Source organism: Mauremys reevesii, linkage group 9 (genome assembly GCF_016161935.1).
Source record: "Mauremys reevesii isolate NIE-2019 linkage group 9, ASM1616193v1, whole genome shotgun sequence".
Lineage (NCBI taxonomy): Eukaryota > Metazoa > Chordata > Testudines > Geoemydidae > Mauremys > Mauremys reevesii.
In genome coordinates this window covers 49,441,171-49,461,592 of record NC_052631.1, presented here as the reverse complement: position 1 = coordinate 49,461,592, position 20,422 = coordinate 49,441,171, and the positions used below count along the sequence as shown (strand labels likewise).

Here is a 20,422-nt window from a genome sequence, read left to right as displayed (position 1 = left end):
AACTGGACAGTCTCTAAGGAAAAGGATAAATGGACACAAATCAGACATTAGGAATGGCAATATACAAAAACCTGTAGGAGAACACTTCAACCTGCAGATTTTAAGGTGGCCATCCTCCAGCAAAAAACTTTAGGACCAGACTCCAGAGAGAAACTGCTGAGCTCCAATTCATTTGCAAATTTAACACCATCAGTTTAGGACTAAACAAAGACTGTGAATGGCTTGCCAATTACAGAACCAGTTTCTCCTCCCTTGGTTTTCACACCTCAGCTGCTGGAACAGGGCCCCATCCTCCTGATTGATCTAACCTCTAGCCTGCTTCTTGCTTGCTTATATATACACACCTGCCCTCATGCTGCAAAACATCTGTTAGTCTATAAGGTGCCACAGGATTCTTTGCTGCTTCTACAGAACCAGACTAACACGGCTACCCTCTGATACTTGACACCATGCAAGGCACTGCATTAAATCCATCAACCTCATGAAGAAACTTGCACAAATACAGACGGATATCATCTTCCTTTCCAAATGTAAACGGATGGACATCATACCTAATGGACTAAAGGTAAAAAATCCACTGCTATCTACATACTACACAGACCACAGTGAGAGATTATGCCATACTCTATCTAAGAAACTGAGGAACCACCTGATCAGCATACTATACAGCAAACAGGAAAACATCAACAACCTAGAGACTCGCATCAATAACCAAACTTCCATACAAACGGACTTCACTAAAATAAGACAGGAGATCTACATTACCCACTTCACCTCTCTAAAAGGAAAAAGGACTGTAAGCTGTCTAAACTCCTACCAATCTATCCAGCCACACACTCAGCCCAGAAGAACAGTCTGTCCTATCTCGGGACTCTCTTTCTGCCCTGCCACCCCCACCAACATGATACAGTTGACTCAAAGAATACTTCCAGGACAACACTGAACAGCGCACTGATACACAGTTACCCTCCCACCAACAGCACAAGAAGAAGAACTCCACATGGACTCCTCTGCCATCCACAGCCTCAGAAACCATCCTGACATTATAATCAAAGAGGCTGATAAAGGAGGTGCTGTTGTCATCATGAACAGGTCTGACTACCAAAAGGAGGCCATCAGACAACTCTTCAGATCCCACTGAGGAATACACTAGAAACTGCACCATCTACTCAGGACACTCCTACACTAACACCGGAACAAATCAACATACCTTATTCTATCTACTACCTAAGATCCACAAACCTGGTAATCCTGGATCATCTCTGGCATTGGAACTCTCACTGAAGGACTGTCTGGATATGTGGACTCCTACTCAGACCCTATGTTACCAGCACTCCCAGCTATCTCCGTGACACCACTGATTTCCTGAAACTACAATGCATTGGTGACCTTCCAGAGAACACCATCCTAGCCACCATGGATGTAGAGGCTCTCTACACAAACATCCCACACACTGATGGAATACAAGCTGTCAGGAACAGTATCCCTGATGATGCCACAGCACAACTGGTTGCTGAGCTCTGTGCCTTTATCCTCACACACAACTATTTCAAATTTAATGACAATATATATCTCCAGATCAGTGATGGCCCCACAATATGCCAATATTTTTATGGCTGACCTGGAACAACGCCTCAGCTCCTGTCCCATTGATGACATCTTCATCATCTGGACCCATGGGAAGGAGACTCTAGAAAAATTCCACCATGATTTCAACAGCTTCCACCCTCCATCAACCTCAGCCTGGACCTATCAGGTCCACTTCGCCTACCTTCATGCCTCCAGCTTCCATCCCACACCACAAGATCCATTGTCTACAGCCAAGCACTGAGACAGAGACCAACACTTAGAAAATCTCCACCAAGCATTCTCAAGACTACAGTACAAACAGATCAACAGAGCCAGATGTGAAAGAAACCAACAGGACTCCACTGGCCATCACATACAGTCCCCAGCTCAAATCATCAGGGATCTACAACCCATCCTGGACAATGATCCGGTGGCAGGCCAGTCCTCGCCACAGACAACCTGCCAACCTGAAGCATATTCTCACCAGCAACTGCACAGGAACCAACCCATGCAACAAACCTCGATGCCAACTCTGCCCACATATCTACACCAGCAACACCATCACAGGACCTAACCAGATCAGCCACACCATCACCGGTTCATTCACCTGCACGTCCACCAATGTAATATATGCCATCATATGCCAGCAATGCCCCCCAAACTGGACAGTCTCTAAGGAAAAGGATAAATGGACACAAATCAGACATTAGGAATGGCAATATACAAAACTCAATTCATTTGCAAATTTAACACCATCAGTTTAGAATTACAGAACCAGTTTCTCCTCCCTTGGTTTTCACACTCAGCTGCTGGAACATGGCCCCATCCTCCCTGATTGATCTAACCTCGTTATCTCTAGCCTGCTTCTTGCTTGCTTATATATACACACCTGCCCCTGGAAATTTCGCTCATGCTGCAAAACATCTGTTAGTCTATAAGGTGCCACAGGATTCTTTGCTGCTTCTAAGGTATCTAGCAGTGAGTTTCACCTAGTCCAACCAGCTCAATGTACCCCCAACTCACTACTGTTATAATCGGCATCTAAAAGGTGTCATGTAACATGTTGCTAGAAAACTGATAACTCCTTGATCACTGATATTCTTGCATGATGTATGTATGTATGTATGGTCAGCCCACAAAGGACGATACAGTTATGCTGGAATTATGACTAAAATATGTTTAAACCAGGCATGGCAAGGGAAAATTATAAACAGGTTTTTTTTCCAGATAACGGAACGAGGTTCTGCCTGTTTGAATGTGTCTCCCATATAAATTGAGCAAGGTGTAACCAAAGACAAAAGTACATTTGCATCACAGGCAAACAAAGTCATCAGGAGAACAAGCGGGAAAAATGTGATCACTTAATCTCAATGAGGGATGGACACTGCACCCTCAGAAAGCCTTCCTGTCCTTGAAGCAGGGGTCAATGAACTTTGAGCGCGATACTTTTCAAAGGTTTACTGGACTATAAAGAGAGGGCAGAGAACCACTAAGTTATCCTTCACCCAAGGAGACAAGGAAAACCAGCGCCTTGGACTCTGTGAGGACCTGACTAAGAGCTAGTCAGCCACTGCTGGAAAAGGAAGATTGGTGAGGAAACTACCTCAAACAAAGCCAGCAGCTTGTTAAGTTGGACCTTAGCCATTATAAAGCATATTTTTACTTTGAGTTGTTTATAAACCTTCCGATCTTTATCCCATATACTTGAACTCACTTAAAGCCTCTCTCTTTTTGCTTAAATAACCTTGTTTTACTTTTTAATCTAAACCAACCAAGTGCTTTGATTGAAGTGATTGTTAACTCCAGTCAAGATAACAAGCTGCTGTTTCTGTCTCTTTAAAGGAGCCAGAAACTTAGTAACTTCTGTGAGTGTTCCAGGAGTGGGCTGGACATTGCAGGGAGATGGTATTGGGGAATTCTGGGGCTTGGCGGGGGTTGGTGTCATTCTGCGAACAGTAACTGAGTGGTGGAAGTCAAGTGTGACCTACATGTTTGTAGGCTGGCTATCGATGTCTGGACTGTTAGACACAGCAGCATAGCATTTAAGGCACCCAGAGTTGCAAGGCAGGCAGTGAAACAACCCCTCACTGGTCTGGGTTGCAACAGGGGTAAACAGGAACTCTACCCATTTAGTTAGTATGAAGTAATATTTTTCATCCCTTTTCAGGGTGGGGGCACAGGAGACAGAGGTATGCCACACTGTCCTGGCAAGTTCCAAAATGGCCTCGTCCACTGGGAGGGATGCTCTGCTAGGGCCAGATGGTTGCAGAATGTCAAGAAGCTTATGTTGCATGTCATGGCCCTCTTCAAGAGGGATCTGGAGTTCAGTCACCACCCTCTGCAAATGCTCCTGGCATTGCCTGTAGTTGTCAAGCAGTGATGGAAATAATGGAGTGATTGCTTCATCAAGTGAGGAAGATGACATGCCCACTGGAACCATCAGCACTGGTGGATCCAGTTCAATTTCTTCCTTCGGGTACTCAAGAAGCACATGCTCTACTAACTGAAAATATTAAGTCATGAAACCATCATGGATGAATGAAAGTAGAATTGGACAGATGAAGCAAGACCAGTTTTGTGTAGGTCTGGGCCTCTCGTTTGAATACCTGATTGCTTTCACCAGGATAAGGTCAGTTTCAACTCAAGAAGCAATTCTACTTCCCCAGTGAAAAGATTCCACCTTAACCACAAACCTTGATTAATTACAAAATGCTAAATGAAAGGAATAGTATTCTCTTCATGAAGTAACATTTCCTCAAGAATTTCATGTTGAAATTTAAATGAGAATATTTATTAGTAAAACCATTTTTCAGGCCCATTCCCAGAAGAAATGGAAGTTTCCCATATTATGCTCATTCCTGTGCACTAACCAAAACAGTAAAACTGTTTAGATAATAACTCACAATTAAAAGGCAAGGACAAGAGATATTTCAATGAATATATGTACAGAAAATAGGGATGCCTAGCTCTCATGAAAGCATTCCCCTGTTCTTAATTCTTAAAGTATACACATCATTTCCTTTTTACAACATATGCAAGGAACCTGTGCCTGCAATTCAGATTGCTAGATGGCTAAACTCCCTTTAATAAAATTGAACGATTTATAATGGAGATAACCCAATTTCTGTCTGCGTGAATCATAAAGTACTTTTTCAAAAATCTGTACTTTTGAAGTTAACCTGTTCTCCATTTGGTTGAATCAAACAAGTCTGTTACCTAAAGCAATTAAAACTCACATATTTTGTATAATAATCAAACAGGTGTTATTCTATTGCTACATATATCAAGTATCTCCTACTTTGAAAATAAATAGCAACTTCACCTAAGCATTTGTGTAACAATAGATCATTATCTGGTGACATCTGATTCTATTGTCAGTTCCCAATTTTTCTTTATTTTAAACAATTATTTTATGTAGTTTTCAGCATATAAAATAAACAAAGCTAAAGAGTAAAGACTACAGCTATGATCTAGCAACAGCTGGCATACACTTCTATGATATCACTACCTAATCTACATATAGTACTGCGGAGATGCTGAAGACCACATATGTATTCCGAAATACCAGAGGCACATGCAGGCACATCTGAAAAATTTTAGACTATAGAATTCTTCTTTCCTTTGGGAAAAGAGACAGAGTCTGACCTCCTGCTAATCACAGGCCAGAGAATCTCACCCAGTGACTCCTGCATCGAGCACAATTTGTGATTGCACTATGTGATGTCTTTGTAAAAGACTGACTGTCTTGATTTAAAAGTTGTAAGTGATGGAGTATTTATCCCATCACTTGGTAATCTCCTCCAGTGGTTCAGACATGAAATGATCACAATATTGTCACTGTAGAAAAGTTTTACAGATTAAGTAATAATTGATCCATTTGTTGTTTTGTACAAAAGGGATTCCCACATTTAGACATCGCCTTACGAATTTAAATTGCAGTCAACCAATAGTACCAAGAGCATTCATGCGAATGTTCAGAAATAGCATATACAGGTACCCACTGATGTCCACCAGCACATCACTGGGGCTCATTACATCCAGAAAAACAATTGTAAATCTGCTTGCTAATAAATACCCACTTCCACAATAAAATGACCCACTAGCCTAGCCAAACAAATAGGCCTTACATCACACCTGAAGTTTACCAAACAGGAGTGCTGGAGGCAGGAAGTTCCAGATACCCAGGCCCCCCATGGACCATTCCAACTGCAGAAACTCAAGGTGGAGAGCTTTGTCTGGACTGGTGGGGAAAAAAGGGGTAGTCACTCCTTTAAGAGTCTCTTTTTCCTCAGGATGGTGAAGGGAGGGAAGACAACACCTGAGCTAATGGGCAGGCCAGTGGGAGTCAGGTAAGCCATTGGCCCTGCACATATGTGAAAGGATATATAAACCCTGTCCCTCCAGCCTGAGCTCCCTCTCACACCCCATTAGTATCTCCTGCCCTCCTGCCCCTGAGATTTGCATAGGACCAGGTTTTCTGGTATGTTGCAGCTATTAAAGTTCTCAAACTTCACTGCACCACGACCCCCTTCTGACAACAAAAATTACTACACAACCCCAGGAGGGGGGACTGAAGCCTAAGCCTGCCCGATCCTGACAAAGCCAGAGCCCCACCACCTCAGATGGGGGGAACAAAGCCAAAGCCCAAGGGCTTCAGCCCCAGGTGGAGGGCTGGTAACCTGTGTCCCACCACCCAGGGCTGAAACCTTTGGGCTTTGGCTTCGGCCCTGGGCGGTTGGGCTAGGGCTTTGGCCCTGGGACTCAAGCTTCGGCTTCCACCTCAGCAAGTCTAATGCCACCCCTGGTAACCCCATTAAAACGGGTCGCAACCCACTTTGGGGTCCCCACCCACAGTTCGAGAACCGCTGAGCTATTGCATTAAACGCCTCTTTGGGGACTGGGAAGGAATTTTTCCCTCACCACCAGTCTGGCCAGCACAGGGTGGGTTTTTTGCCCCCCTTTTTTTTTGGGGGGGGGGGGTGGAGTTGCCTTCCCCACAGCAGCTCAGTGACTCTGTGGGGTAGGTCAGGATGTAAGGTTCAAGTTGTTGCAATTTACCAGGTGACAGGCATCCAGGGCAGGTTCATGTTTTGTAGATAGTCCAGTTCCTTGATGAATTGGAACGGGACTTAGGAGGAATGCATCCTTTAAAGAAGCTGGGAACAGGGTTGGGGTTCCTAGTGTCTGGCATTATGAGGAGATAAGGGACTGAGGAAATGAGGTTAACCCTTATTTGAAAGGAAAGTGCTGGGGTCCCAGCACCAGGCTAGGACTAGCTGTGGAGGAGTGGGGGACCGACGGCAGCCCTCCACCAGGTAGAAATGATTAAGGAAGGAATCACTGTACAAACTATTGCCAGTTAGTTCCCAGATGAGTTAATAAATAAAGCTGCGGCCTAATTAATCCACATCTGTTGCATTTTCTCTTTCCACGTGACTAGGACAACGCATTTCCACTGGCTGTGGCATGCTTCAACTCTGAAACAGACAGCCAGAATGACCCAGAAGATCTCAATACCTGTGGCAGAATAGCTCTCTCCAGTAATTGCTCCAGAAACAAACAAATAGCCAATGTAAATCATGGAACACTGGTGTTATTTGCTCATCTCAAGAAGTGAGCCACTATATTCTACACTAGCTGAAGAGTCAGAGTATTCTTCACCAGTAGCCATATTCCCGAGGTTAAAAAGACATTACTTTTTGTTCTTATGACTTACCGTGACAAAGAATGCGTAGAGAAAAGTAGTCAGCTGCCAGGAAAAGTGAAATGGAAAAATGCACTATATCCCAAAGCTGTCCCATGAGAATACATGATCAGTGATCGACCCAAACGGCCCAGAGAGTTCAAGCTGTATTTGAAAAGACCAGACAAAAACCTTCAGCTGAAAGTGTACCCATAGGCTTTGGGCACCCTTTAAATGCTTGTCCCTCCCTATCCACACCTATCAGAACTGGGCCTAGCCAGGTGCACTATAGCTTATATTAACACAAGTATACAATTTCCATATTAGACATGTCTATGTACAGGAGGAATGGGAGGTGGCCATCATTTAAGAAGTAGAAGAAGATATACTTGGAAATTAAAGGACTACACTTTCAGAAAATTGTGCTCTTTGAATTCATATCTATTGAAGTTATTCACACTCTTACCACAAGTTAAATACAAACCAGTTCTGATGCCGGATCATTTTTCCAAGTGCACTGAAAGCCCATGTCCTCTTGCCTTGTTGTCCATATGCTTCCGCTTCAGGTTAGATAAACCAAACTGCTCTCTGAAGCTGCACTGAGCGTAAGGTCTAAGACAGTCCAACATTGGATTCTTCTCTCTAAAGCCAATAGATATAAAATAAAACTCAGTGTTGTGTTTAAACAAGAATGGACCTGAATAAACTGTCTCTAAGTTCTACCCAAAATAAAGCAGTGTATCAGTAATGCCAAGAGGAACATTTCATTCTTGTAGGGTGAAGACATGCCTCTACAATTATGAGTCACACATACATACAGACAAGCATATCCAATATTAGCTATTCTTCTTTCGCTCTTAAGTAGAAGCATACAAGTCCAAGGTAGAAAAGTTCTATTAGATAATCTAATACAATAACTGATAGCACAGAGTTGTTCGCCACAATATTTTTTGTTCTACATTTTCCAGTCCAATATAAAAAAAAAATCACCAGTAAGGTTGCATAGGACACAAAAACTGGGGAGGTGGTAAAGAATGAAGAGGACAGGTCACTAATACAGAGTGATCTAGTGAATTGGGCGCAAGCAAACAATGTGTGGTTTAAAATGGCTAAATATAAATGTATACATTTAGGAAGAAAGAATGTAGGCCAGAATTACATGATGGGGCACTCTATCCTGGGAAGCAGTACTCTGAAAAAGATTTTAGGGGTCATGGTGAATGATCAGCTGCACAGGAAGTCCCAGTGCAATGCTGTTGCCAAAAGGGCTAATGCTATCCCGGAATGCATAAAGAGGGAGACCTTGAGTGGATAAGAGAGTTTATACTTCTGTATTCAGCGCTGTTGTGACTGCTGCTAGAACAGTGGTTTTCAAACAGTGGGTCGTGACCCAGTACTGGGTCGCGGAATGTAAGGCACTGGGTCGTGGTGACTCTGGTCAGCACCGCTGACTGGGCTGTTAAAAGTCCTGTCAGCGATGCTGCCCGGCTAAGGCAGGCTAGTCCCTACCTGTTCTGACACCTCGCTGCACCCCCAAAGTGGCCAGCAGCAGGTCTGATTCCGAAGGTGGGAGGGCCATGGGGCTCCACACGCTCCCTCCCTCCCCCCCCCCGAGCCAATGGGAGCTGGGGGTGGGCGGTGCCTGCAAGCGAGCGCCGATTGTAAGCCTCCGCCTAGGAGCCGGACCTGCTGCTGGCCGCTCCACTGCTGACTGGGAGCCACCCGAGGTAAGCCTGCGCCCCAATCCTCTGCCTTAGCCCTAAGCCCTTTCCAAACCCAGAGCCCCTTCCTGCACCCAAAACCCCTCATCCCCAGCCCCACCCCAGAGCCCTGACCCCCCCCACACCCTAACCCTCTGCCCCAGCCCAGAGCCCCCCTAAACCCTGAACCCCTCATTCCCAGTCCCACCCCGCAGCCCTCACCACAGCACCCCAACCCTCTGCCCCAGCCCTGAGCCTTCACCACACCCCAAACCCCTCGTCCCCAGCTCCGTTGAGTCACAGGCATCAACAATTTTCTTCAACTGGGTCGCCAGAAAAAAGAGTTTGAAAACCTCTGTGCTAGAATACTGCATCCAGTTCTGGTATCCAAAATTCAGTAAGAGTATTGATAAACTGGAGAGGGTTCAGAGAACATCAACAAGAATGAATAAAGATGTTTTCTGATCCGTATAATGATAGACTCAAGAAGCTCATTATATCTAGCTTCGAGTCACTAAGTTTAAGGCCAGAAGGGACCACCAGATCATTTACTCTGTATAACACAGGCCACTAGCACCCACACATTAAACCCAACAACCTAAATTAGAGCAAAGTATTACGAGCCACAGACTACTAGACTATTATGTGACACAGGCAGAGGGACTGCAGTGCACCAATGCCAGTGGCTCCTGCAGTGACAGGCAAATGATTACATGAGATATACCCAGATAATTGTGGCAACTGTACTATAGGTAGATTAGGAGCTGACAGGGCCAGGGGAGAGGGGTCTAACCCCCCCAGGTCAGGGGCTGCTGCAGGGAGAGAGCGCTGGGGGAGTCCTTTCCCCCCACCGTAACCCCAGGGCAGTCTGCACCCCAAACCCTCATCCCCAGCCCCACCTCAAAGCCTGCACCACCAGCCAGAGCCCTCACCCCCAACTCCCGCACTGCAACCCTCTGCCCCAGCCCTGAGCCACTCATCCCCGGACCCACCCCAGAACCCGCACTCCCAGCCAGAGCCCTCACCCCGCCACACATCCCAACCCTCTACCCCAGCCCTGAGCCCCCTCCCATACTCCAAACCTCCCAGCCCCATCCCATCACATTAATTTTGTTATGTGCATCAATATGGAGGTGATGTGTCACACGCAACCTTCATATTGGTGCACATAACAAAATTCATTTTGCACATATGTGAGAAAAATTAAAGGGAACACTGCTTCTGAGCCCTGGCCCCACCATCACAAGCAATCCCATCATACAATCCCACTCATAAATTTGTCTAGCTCTCTGAAAACTAATTAAGTTGTTTGCCCACATAACTCCTATTGGGAGGCTGTCCCAGAACCGCACAAATCTGATGGTTAGACAACTTTTTCTGATTTCCAGTCTGATTTTGTTCATTACCAGTTTATATCCATTTTTTTCTTGTGCCAACATTGTCCTTTAGCTTAAAAAGCTCTTCACCGTTCCTGGAATTTACTCCTGGATATATTTACAGAGAGCAATTATACCTTCTCTCAGCCCTCTTTTTGCTAGATTAAACAAGCTCATCCAGCCTCTTCACATAAAATGAACCCTTCATTCCCCTCATCATCCTAGTAGCTCTTCTCTGCACCTGTTCCAGTTTAAATTAATCCTTCTAGAACACTGGTAACCAGAATTGCACACAGTATTCCAAACAAGGTCTTACCAGTGCCTTGTACAATGCACTAATAGCTTAACAAAGCAAAGGTTAAGGGGTGACTTAACTACAGTCTGTAAGTACTTACAGAGGGAACAAATATTTAATAATGGGCTCTTCAATCTAGCAGGCAAAGGTATAACATGATCTAATGACTGGAAGTTGAAGCTAAATAAAATCAGGCTGGAAAGAAGATAAAAATTATTGCTGGTGAAAGTAATTAATCACTGGCACAATTTACCAAGGGTCATGGTAGATTCTCCATCACTAACAATTTTTAAATCAAGATTGGATGTTTTTCAAAAAGATATGCTCTAGGAATTTTTTTTTTTGGAGGGGGGGGGGGGGAAAGAGGAGTCCTATGGTCTGCGTTATACCAGAGCTCAGACTCACAATGATCTCTTCTGGCCTTGGAATAGATGAATAAGTGTCCTAGGTAATGGAGCTTGTAGCACTTTCCTTGGAAGAATATGCCACCTCAAATAGATTTTAGAAATTACATTTTTCCATACATTCATTACTAAATTTTCTCTCTCTTAATTATATTCTATCATTCCTGGTTATATCCCAGTGTACAACCCTATTAGTCTCCTTCCTTCGTGTTTACACCTTTCAAACACTTGTAGAAAACTATCATGTTCCCATTATCTACAGATAGTGCTAGTTCCCAGAAAAAAGTCAAGGTTCCTCCAAGCCAATGGCTCATCAGGCTGATGCAGTCAAGGCATGTCAGTTTCAGAACATAATAAATTTTGGATACAATCATCTCAAAATGGACTGTTGTTCTTACTGCTACAAACACACATCAGACAAAGATTTCTTCACAGCAGACCCAGTACTAATAATTAAGGTCCTCCAACCCTTAGCTCCCCCTCCACACTCAGAGGTGTGGGGAAAGAGTTTTATTTTTACACAAACAAAAAAATCATGTTATAAAAGGGAAAAAAAAGCCTTCTTTCAGAACAGCTTTAAGTACCAAAATCTCTGCACTAGATATAGATATAGAAGATGGGACTCAGTAACTCTAGCACAGTTTTGTTACCACAGTCAGAGACTTTTCTTTCTAAAAGACAAGTGCCTCTGGACCTTATCCTGCAAAGACACGGGGATCTGCTTAACTTTAGGCATTGTGCACAGCCCCACTGAAGTCAAACTACACCCACAGCATGTCAAGTCATTGCAGAATCAGATCACAGGTATGTTTACATATTTTGAAAGTGAAAATATTACATCGTACTAACCCTACTTCAAGTCTGAATACTTGGATTTACACTGAAATTGACTTTGTTAGAAAGATCTAAAGTCCTATAAACAGACTCTATATAACAAATCATAAGGTATTTGGAGGTTTGTAACATCACTTCAAGAGAGAAAATATAAAACCGGAACAGACACCTTTACTTATGACATGGGAGAGACTGGAATCTATTTGCTTCTGACTAAACACTTTATTTGCAGAGCAATTTCCATTCCCCCACCCCCTCGTGTGTTAGCCTTCTGTGACTGTTCTACAAAGTTAATACACAGACAGGAATGTTTCCTGAAACAGGCAGCTTTAAAATGAATATTGCAAAATATTCACAGATTTTTTAATTGTGAACATTCACACTAGAATCCTGGTTCTAAGTGTTGCATTCCTCCAAGACTAGGAACAGAAACACACAATGTGAGATGTGTGTGTATATAAAACAGTTCAAATTATAAATACTGAATACACACAATGCACTGTTCATAAACGAGCTACAGATCAAGTTTTATTTGAAGAAATTGCTCACCATATAATTGTGAACTATGAATGTCTCCATTCACTTGCAGTATTCATTAAAATGTTTTGACCTTCACTAATTATGAAAATGGCAAATTAAAAACAATATACAATAGGAAAAGCAATTTCTTAATTCCCTTGTCCACTTAAAGTTGTTTAAATCTCTCCCCTCAGGACATAGCAAACAATAAGCAACAAGGAAACCATACTTTAAGAAAAAATTCATACCTGACACAGAAAAAAGCAATATAAGAAAGTGATTTAAAAGCAAAACAAAACCAGGTCATTTTGGAGAGTACTGCATCTCAGAACAGCTTGACCTAATGCCCCCAAATTTACATCACCTCAAGACCTCAACTGGCACTCAATTTTCAAGTCCTGTGCCAGCAATGCACTAATGTACACTAATACTTTCTCTAATAGTTTTCAACAATATTATCTTCAACACACTCATTCAAGAATTGACCTTCATTGCATTCATGACAGCACCATAGGCATGCGCACAGGGTGTGCTGGGTGTGCCCAGGCACACCCTAATGCCCGCAGGCCAGATCCAGCCCGCGGGATTTGCTTCCTGTGGTGCCGCAGGCCCCGCACCACTCTTAGAAGTGGCCGGCATGGCACCATGTCCCTGGGGCCCTGAGGAGGGGGGGGTGCAGAGGGCTCCGTGCATTGCTCCAGGCACCACCCCTCACAGCTCTCATTGTCTGGGAACAGGGAACCACGGCCAATGAGAGCTTTGGGGGAGGTACCTGGAGGCGTGGCAAGGGCAGCACGCAGAGCTCTTTGTCCCCTCCCCCCCCCCCCCGCCCACCAGGGGCCACGCAGGGACGTGGTGAGCGGCGCTGCGTGGGGCCAGGGCAGGCAGGGAGCGTGCCGCTGCAGGTAAGCGGTGCCGAGCTGGAGCCCGAACACCTCCTGTACCCCGCCCCCAAACTCCCTGCCCTAAGCCCCCTGCCTATACCCCATACCCTCCTGCACCCCAACTCCCTGCCCTGAGCCCCCCTGCCTGCACCTTGCACCCCAGCCCCCTGCCCTGAGCCCCCTACCTGCATCCTGCCCTGAGCCCCCTACCTGCACCCCGCACCCCGCCTGCACCCCAACTCCCTGCCCCTCACACCCCGACCCTCTGGCCTGAACCCCGTCGCACCCCGCACCCCTCCTGTACCTCAACCCCCTGCCTTAAGCCCCCTGCCTGCACCTCGCACCCCAACCCCCTGCCCTGAGCCTCCTCCTGCACCCCGTCCCCCAACTCCCTTCCCTGAGCCCCTGCCATTACGCACACCCCTCCTACACTCCAACCCCCTACCCTGAGCCCCCTGCCTGCACCTCACACCCCAACCCCCTGCACTGAGCCCCCCCCTGCACCCCAACCCCTGCTGAGCCCCCTGCTGCACCCTGCACCCCATGTACTCCAACTCCGAGCCCTGTCACACCCACACCCCTCCTGTACCCCAACCCCCTGCCTTAAGCTCCCTGCCTGCGCCTCACACCCCACCCCTGCCCTGAGCCCCCTCCTGCACTCCGCATTGCTCCTCTGACCCAATCCCTTGCCCTGAGCCCCTTCCTGCATACCACACCCCCTCCCACACCCCACACTCCCTCCTGCACCCCAACCTTTATGATGTTCGCCTTTAAAATAAATAAATAAAATTCCCTAGGTGCGCACCCTAATGAAATGTGCTGTGCACGCTTATGGACAGCACATCACAACATGTCTCTCTACATCTATTGTATAAAGTGTAGTCGTAGCCATGCTGGTCCCTGGGATATTGGAGACACAAGGCAGGCGAGCAGGGCCGGCTTTAGGAAGTGCGGGGCCCAATTTGAACAGTTTTGACAGGGCCCTGGCAGGGATGACTTTAAAAAAAAAAATTTAAAAAAAAAAACACGTGGGGCTTGTACTCACTGGGCAGTGCTCTGAGTCTTCGGCGGCGGGTCCTTCACTCGCTCCGGCGGATGGGTCCTTCAGTGCCGCCAAAGACCTGAAGTGCTGCTGAAGACCTGGAGAGAGCGAAGGACCCGCCACCAAAGTGCCGCTGAAGACGCGGAGCGCCGCCAGGTGAGTAAAAATTAAAACGGCGCCTCTAGCCAGAGAAGGGATTCTCACTGGGCGCAGAGCCCGATTTGGGGGAATTGGTGGAATAGGCCTAAAGCCGGCCCTGCAGGCGAGTAATATCTTTTATTGGACCAACTTCTGTTGGTGAGGGTACGTCTACACTACGGGATTATTCCGATTTTACATAAACCGGTTTAGTAAAACAGATTGTATAAAATCGAGTGCACGCGGCCACACTAAGCACATTAATTCGGCGGTGTGCGTCCACGGTCCGAGGCTAGCATTGATTTCTGGAGCATTGCACTGTGGGTAGCTATTCCGTAGCTATCCCATAGTTCCCGCAGTCTCCCCCGCCCCTTGGAATTCTGGGTTGAGATCCCAGTGCCTGATGGGGCAAAAATCATTGTCGCGGGTGGTTCTGGGTAAATGTCGTCAGTCACTCCTTCCTCTGGGAAAGCAACGGCAGAGAATCATTTTGCGCCCTTTTTCCCTGGATTGCCCTGGCAGATGCCATTAGCATGGCAATCACGGAGCCTGTTTTGCCTTTTGTCACGTCACCGTATGTGTACTAGATGCCGCTGACAGAGGCGATTCAGCAGCGCTACACAGCAGCATTCATTTGCTTTTGCATGATAGCAGAGATGGTTATCAGCCATTCTGTATCATCAACCATGCCATTGTAAATTGGCAATGAGATGACGATTACCAGTCCTTCTGTGCTGTACCATCTGCTGCTGTCATAGGTGCCCCTGGCTGAGATCGTTCGGGGGCGCAAAAGACAAAAATGGGAATGACTCCCTGAGTCAATCCCTCCTTTATGGTATCTAAAAATAGAATCAGTCCTGCCTAGAATATGGGGCAAGTGTACTAGAGAACCAGTGTATCAGAGAACCAGAGAGCACAGTCGCTCTGTGTCAGATCCCGCAGAAATGATGAGCTGTATGCCATTCACAGGGGGTGCCCCTGCAACAACCCCACCTGTTGATTCCCTCCTCCCCCAGCCTTCCTGGGCTACCGTTGCAGTGTCCCTCCATTTGTGTGATGAAGTAATAAAGAATGCAGGAATAAGAAACAGTGACTTGTTAGTGAGATAAAATGAGGGGAAGGCAGCCTCCAGCTGCTATGATAGTCCAGACAGGACTTTAAGCAGTGTGGGGGAGAGGAGCCCAGCATCCCGCTGCTATGATAGTCCAGGCAGAACAGAATCTTTTCTTTACACATGCAAGGGCGGGGGCTGATGGAGCTCAGCCCCCAGTTGCTATGATGAAGACGGTTACCAGCTGTTCTGTACCATCTACTGGGAAGTAGTAGCACTCATGGGCTGATGATGAGGACGGATACCAGTCCTTCTGTACTATACCATCTGCCACAAAGCTGATGATGACGATGGATATCAGTCATATTGTACCATCAGCCACCAAGGAAGGGGGGCAAGGATGCTACAGTTCAGTGCCGCAGCATTGCGTCTACCAGCAGCATTCAGTAGACATAGGGTGACATTTAAAAGAGTCAAGAGACTATTTTTTTCCCCTTTTCCTTCTGGGGGTGGGGGGTAAATTGACGAGCTATGCCCTGAACCACCACGGACAATGTGTTTGACCCTACAGGCATTGGGAGCTCAGCCAAGAATGCAAATGCTTTTCGGAGACTGCAGGAACTGTAGGATAGCTTGAGTCCTCAGTCCCCCCTCCCTCCCTCCATAAGCGTCCATTTGATTATTTGGCTTTCCGTTACGCTTATCATGCAGCAGTGTGCTGAGTCCCTGCTGTGCCCTCTGTCTGGAGATTTTTTTAAAATGCTTTGGAATTTCGTCATCTGTAACGGAGCTCTGATAGAACAGATTTGTCTGCCCATACAGCGATCACATCCATACGGTCCATGCTGGAGCTCTTTTTGGATTTGGGACTGCATCGCCATCCATGCAGATCAGAGCTCCACGCTGGGCAAGCAGGAAATGATATTCAAAAGTTCGCGGGGCTTTTCCTGTCTACCTGGCCACTGCATCCGAGTTCTGATTGCTGTCCAGAGCGGTCAGTGGTGCACTGTGGGATACCGCCCGGAGGCCAATACCGTCGATTTGCAGCCACACTAACCCTAATCCGATATGGTAATACCAATATTAGCGCTACTCCTCTCGTAGGGGAGGAGTACAGAAACCAGTTTAAAGAGCCCTTTATATCGATATAAAGGGCCTCTTAGTGTGGATGGGTGTGGCGTTAAATTGGTTTAACGCTCCTAAAACCGGTTTAAACGTGTAGTGTAGACCAGGCCTGAAAGAGAAGCTTTTGAGCTACAAAGAGCTTCTTCTTTAGGTCTGGGAAATGTATTCAGGGCTTGGCTACACTTGCAAGTTGCAGCGCTGGTATGGCTGTACACCTGGCCAGGTTGGGGTGTAGCGATTGCAGCGCTGGTGATCCAGCGCTGCTCATCAAGTGTGGACACACACCAGCGCTTTTATTGGCCTCCAGGGAATAAGGAGATATCCCAGAAAGCTTTTAACTAAATTACTCTCTTTGTTTTGTTATGCAGCCTCTCTTTGTTTTGTTGTGAACGCCGATCGAAGCTCCGTTGAACTATCTAAAAAACAAACACTGATCACAGCAAACAGGAGCTATCTGTACCTGGCTGTGAACGATCAAATGAGAGGCAGGGAATGAATGTTTCTCTGTCAAGCAAACAGCGTTGGAGGCAGGCTGTTTGCAATTAAGACCAAGGGTTCGCGAACATTTTGTGATTTTTCAATCCAGGAAGCTAAACTGTTGGCTCCAAAAATCCACTCTCTCTCTCTCTTCCCCGCTCCCTGTCACAGTACACCACAGGGAGTGAGTGAAACAGCGGGGAGTCCGTGTTGGAGGCAGGCTGTTTGCAATTAAGAGTTAAGACTAAGGGGTCGGAAACATGTTCTGATTTTTCAATGCAGGAAGCTAAACACACAGTGTTGGCTCCAAAAATCCCCTCTATCTTTCCCCCCGCTCCCTGTCACACTAGACCCCACTCCACCCCCCTCTTTTGAAAAGCACGTTGCGGCCACTTGAATGCTGGGATAGCTGCCCATAATGCAGCACTCCCAACAGCGCTGCAAATGTTGCAAATGTGGCCACACACCAGCGCTGCTCCTACACAGCTGGATGACCAGCGCTGCAAACTACCAGCGCTGCAAACCGTAAGTGTAGCCAAGCCCTCAGAGTGTCACAGCTAAACAAAGGTGGAACAGCTTATTTAGCATCAATAGTTAGCACATATTTCAAGGGACCATTCAAGGTGAAGTGGACCGTTAACTTCATCCCCCATGCCTGGAGAGGTGTTAAGTGGGTTATAGATTGCTATAATAAACCACAAATCCAGTGTCTCTGTTCAGTCCATGATTTTAAGTATCTAGCAATGTTATGAATTTAAGCTCCCTGGCTTGTCTTTTTAAGATTTGGTTCAGGTTTCCTTTCAGCTTAAGGACAGAGTTCAGATTTAGCGTGATTGCTCTGTGAAAAGCATTCAACCACAGGTGATGAGGTGTTTTGTTGTTTATCATTTTTCTGTGTGAGTTCATTCAAGAGAATAGTGATTGTCTAGTTTCACCCACACATTTGTTATTGGGCCATTCAGTGCACTGGATGAGGTATACCACTCGTTGTGATAGGCATGTGTAGGACTGTGGCAGAGTACCCACTCACTGGCACAGCACCTCCTGCTGGTCAGTCTGGGAATTAGCTCATCCAGCTCAGCAATGCCCTCCTCCGGCTGGTTTATTACCCTCGGTTACCTGCCCTGTTGTCTCCACCACCTCTGGCCCCATGTCCCTCCCGGACCCTGGTGCCCCTTACATAGGGGTGCTGCCCCAAAGCAGTGCCCCCACACTCTGGGTAGCCCCTCCCAGGGGAACCCCAACCCCCCTATACCCACCTTCCCTCAGTGGCTACTGCCAGTCATCATCTATCCCCTTCTCTCAGGGGCAAACTGCAGTCTGATATGGCCACTCATCACTGGTAAGGGGGTTTGATCTGCTACCTTTTCTTGGCCTGGCTGCCTCCCTGCAGCCCTAGTACCTCCTCAGGCCTTTACTGCAAGGCCTCAGCCTGGAAGGTCGTCAGGCCAGAGCTCCCCAGCTCAGCCTGCCCTTTCCCAGTACTGCTCTGTCCAAGATACCCCCGTCTCTACCAGGCAGCTAGGTCCTTCTTGCTCCACTGCTGGAGCAAGACTCACTTCCTTTTCCCCAGGAGCCCTTCTATTGGCTGCCTCAAACCCGCTCGTGATTGGCTCCACAGGGCTGCTTTTAATCCCTTCCAAACCGGAGCGGGGTGACCACCCCACTACAAGGACCCATAGATATTGAAAGGTGTGTTGATCATCATAGCAGTGGAGTCTCAAATATTTTACAAGATAATGGACAACACTCAGAAATCCAACCCAAACACATCAAACTCATCCACTGCATCCTCACCCATTATAATTTTACATTCAGTGACAAACACTTTGTCCAAACCATGGGAACAGCCCTGGGTACCAGGATGGCTCCCCAATATGCCAACTTCTTCATGGGCCACTCTAAAGAATTTCTGGACAAATGCACCACAAATCAATTATATGCCTGAGATATTTCAATGATGTTTTCATCCTCTGGATACAGGATTTAAACTCCCTCATAGATTTCCACCACAACCTCAACAATCACCAGATATCCACTAAACCCTCTTTAGAGCACTCCCACACTAGTAGTAAACTTCCTGGACACCACAATCAGCTTCAACAATGGAGCCCTACAGACAACTATTTACAAGAAATATCACGATTGGAAGGGACCTCAGGAGGTCATCTAGTCCAACCCCCTGCTCAAAGCAGGACCAATCCCCAACTAAATCATCCCAGCCAGGGCTTTGTCAAGCCTGACCTTAAAAACCTCTAAGGAAATACTTGTGGCACCTTAGAGACTAACACATTTATTTGAGCATAAGCTTTCTTGGGCTACAGCCCACTTCATCGGATGCATAGAATGGAACATATAGTAAGGAGATATATATACACATACAGAGAACATGAAAAGGTGGGAGTTGCCCAACCAACGCTAAGAGGCAGATTCCACCACCTCCCTAGGTAACCCATTCCAGTGCTTCACCACCTTCCTAGTGAAAAAGTTGTTCCTAATATCCAACCTAAACCTCGCCTACTGCAACTTGAGACCATTACTCCTTGTTCTGTCATCTGCCACCACTGAGAACAGTCTAGATCCAAAAGATTCATGGTCCCACACATGCCTGACATAACAAAAAGTATGATTAAAATGTAATTATTTTGGTGCAAGTCTGTTTATGGATACTCCTATTTTGGAGTAAAATTGGCTGCAGTCAGCAATAAACTGACTTAGATTGAGCGATCACACAGACTTGCACCAAAATAACTATATCAGTTTTAATTCACACCCAAGTATAAAACGAGTGACAAAGAGTGGATACAACAAGCAGATGAGACACAAGTTAACGAGACAATAGTATGTGAGCTCCTTGAAAATGTGGACAATTCGCCACTCAATGGAGATTATCAACCACAGAGGTCATTATGGGCTTTGTCTCATACTATCGGTAATTAAAAAAAAAATTGTAGAAAGACAGAAGCAGCATTACTGAGTTTATGTCGAAACTTGCCAAGTTACAGCGCCTCTCAGAGAGCACCAAAGGAAAACTGCTGTTATGTGTTCACACTGACCGCTTCCTGCACAATAGTGTGTTCACACTTGTGGTGCTATTTGGAGCAGTGCACTCTGAGCAGCTCTCCCACAGAGCATCTCTTTCTCTTTTGCCAATAAGACTTGTGGGAAGGCGGAAGGGGTTGCGGGGCATCCTGGATCCTGTCCCAATGCCCCATGATGCATTGTTTCGCATCCCAGCAATCCCTGTGCTTCCATCCACATTTGGTGCCATCTTTCAACGGTTTGTGTACTGCGCACCCTACCCTGCCTCTTTTGGGCGGCAGGA

General features: G+C 46.4%; 1 protein-coding gene across 7 annotated transcripts in view; it reads right to left on the bottom strand.

Moving 5' to 3' along the window:
• Window positions 1-20,422, bottom strand: part of MAP3K13 (mitogen-activated protein kinase kinase kinase 13) — a 144,185-nt gene that overhangs the window by 88,219 nt on the left and 35,544 nt on the right. For 6 of the 7 annotated variants that reach the window (XM_039488924.1, XM_039488923.1, XM_039488921.1 and 3 more), the window contains 2 exons: window positions 7,737-7,894; window positions 7,286-7,417 (listed from right to left, as the gene is read on the bottom strand). The gene's annotated coding sequence lies outside the window, so the exon portion shown is untranslated. The remainder of the gene's footprint in view (window positions 1-7,285; window positions 7,418-7,736; window positions 7,895-20,422) is intronic. The other variant, XM_039488922.1, reaches the window with a different exon arrangement.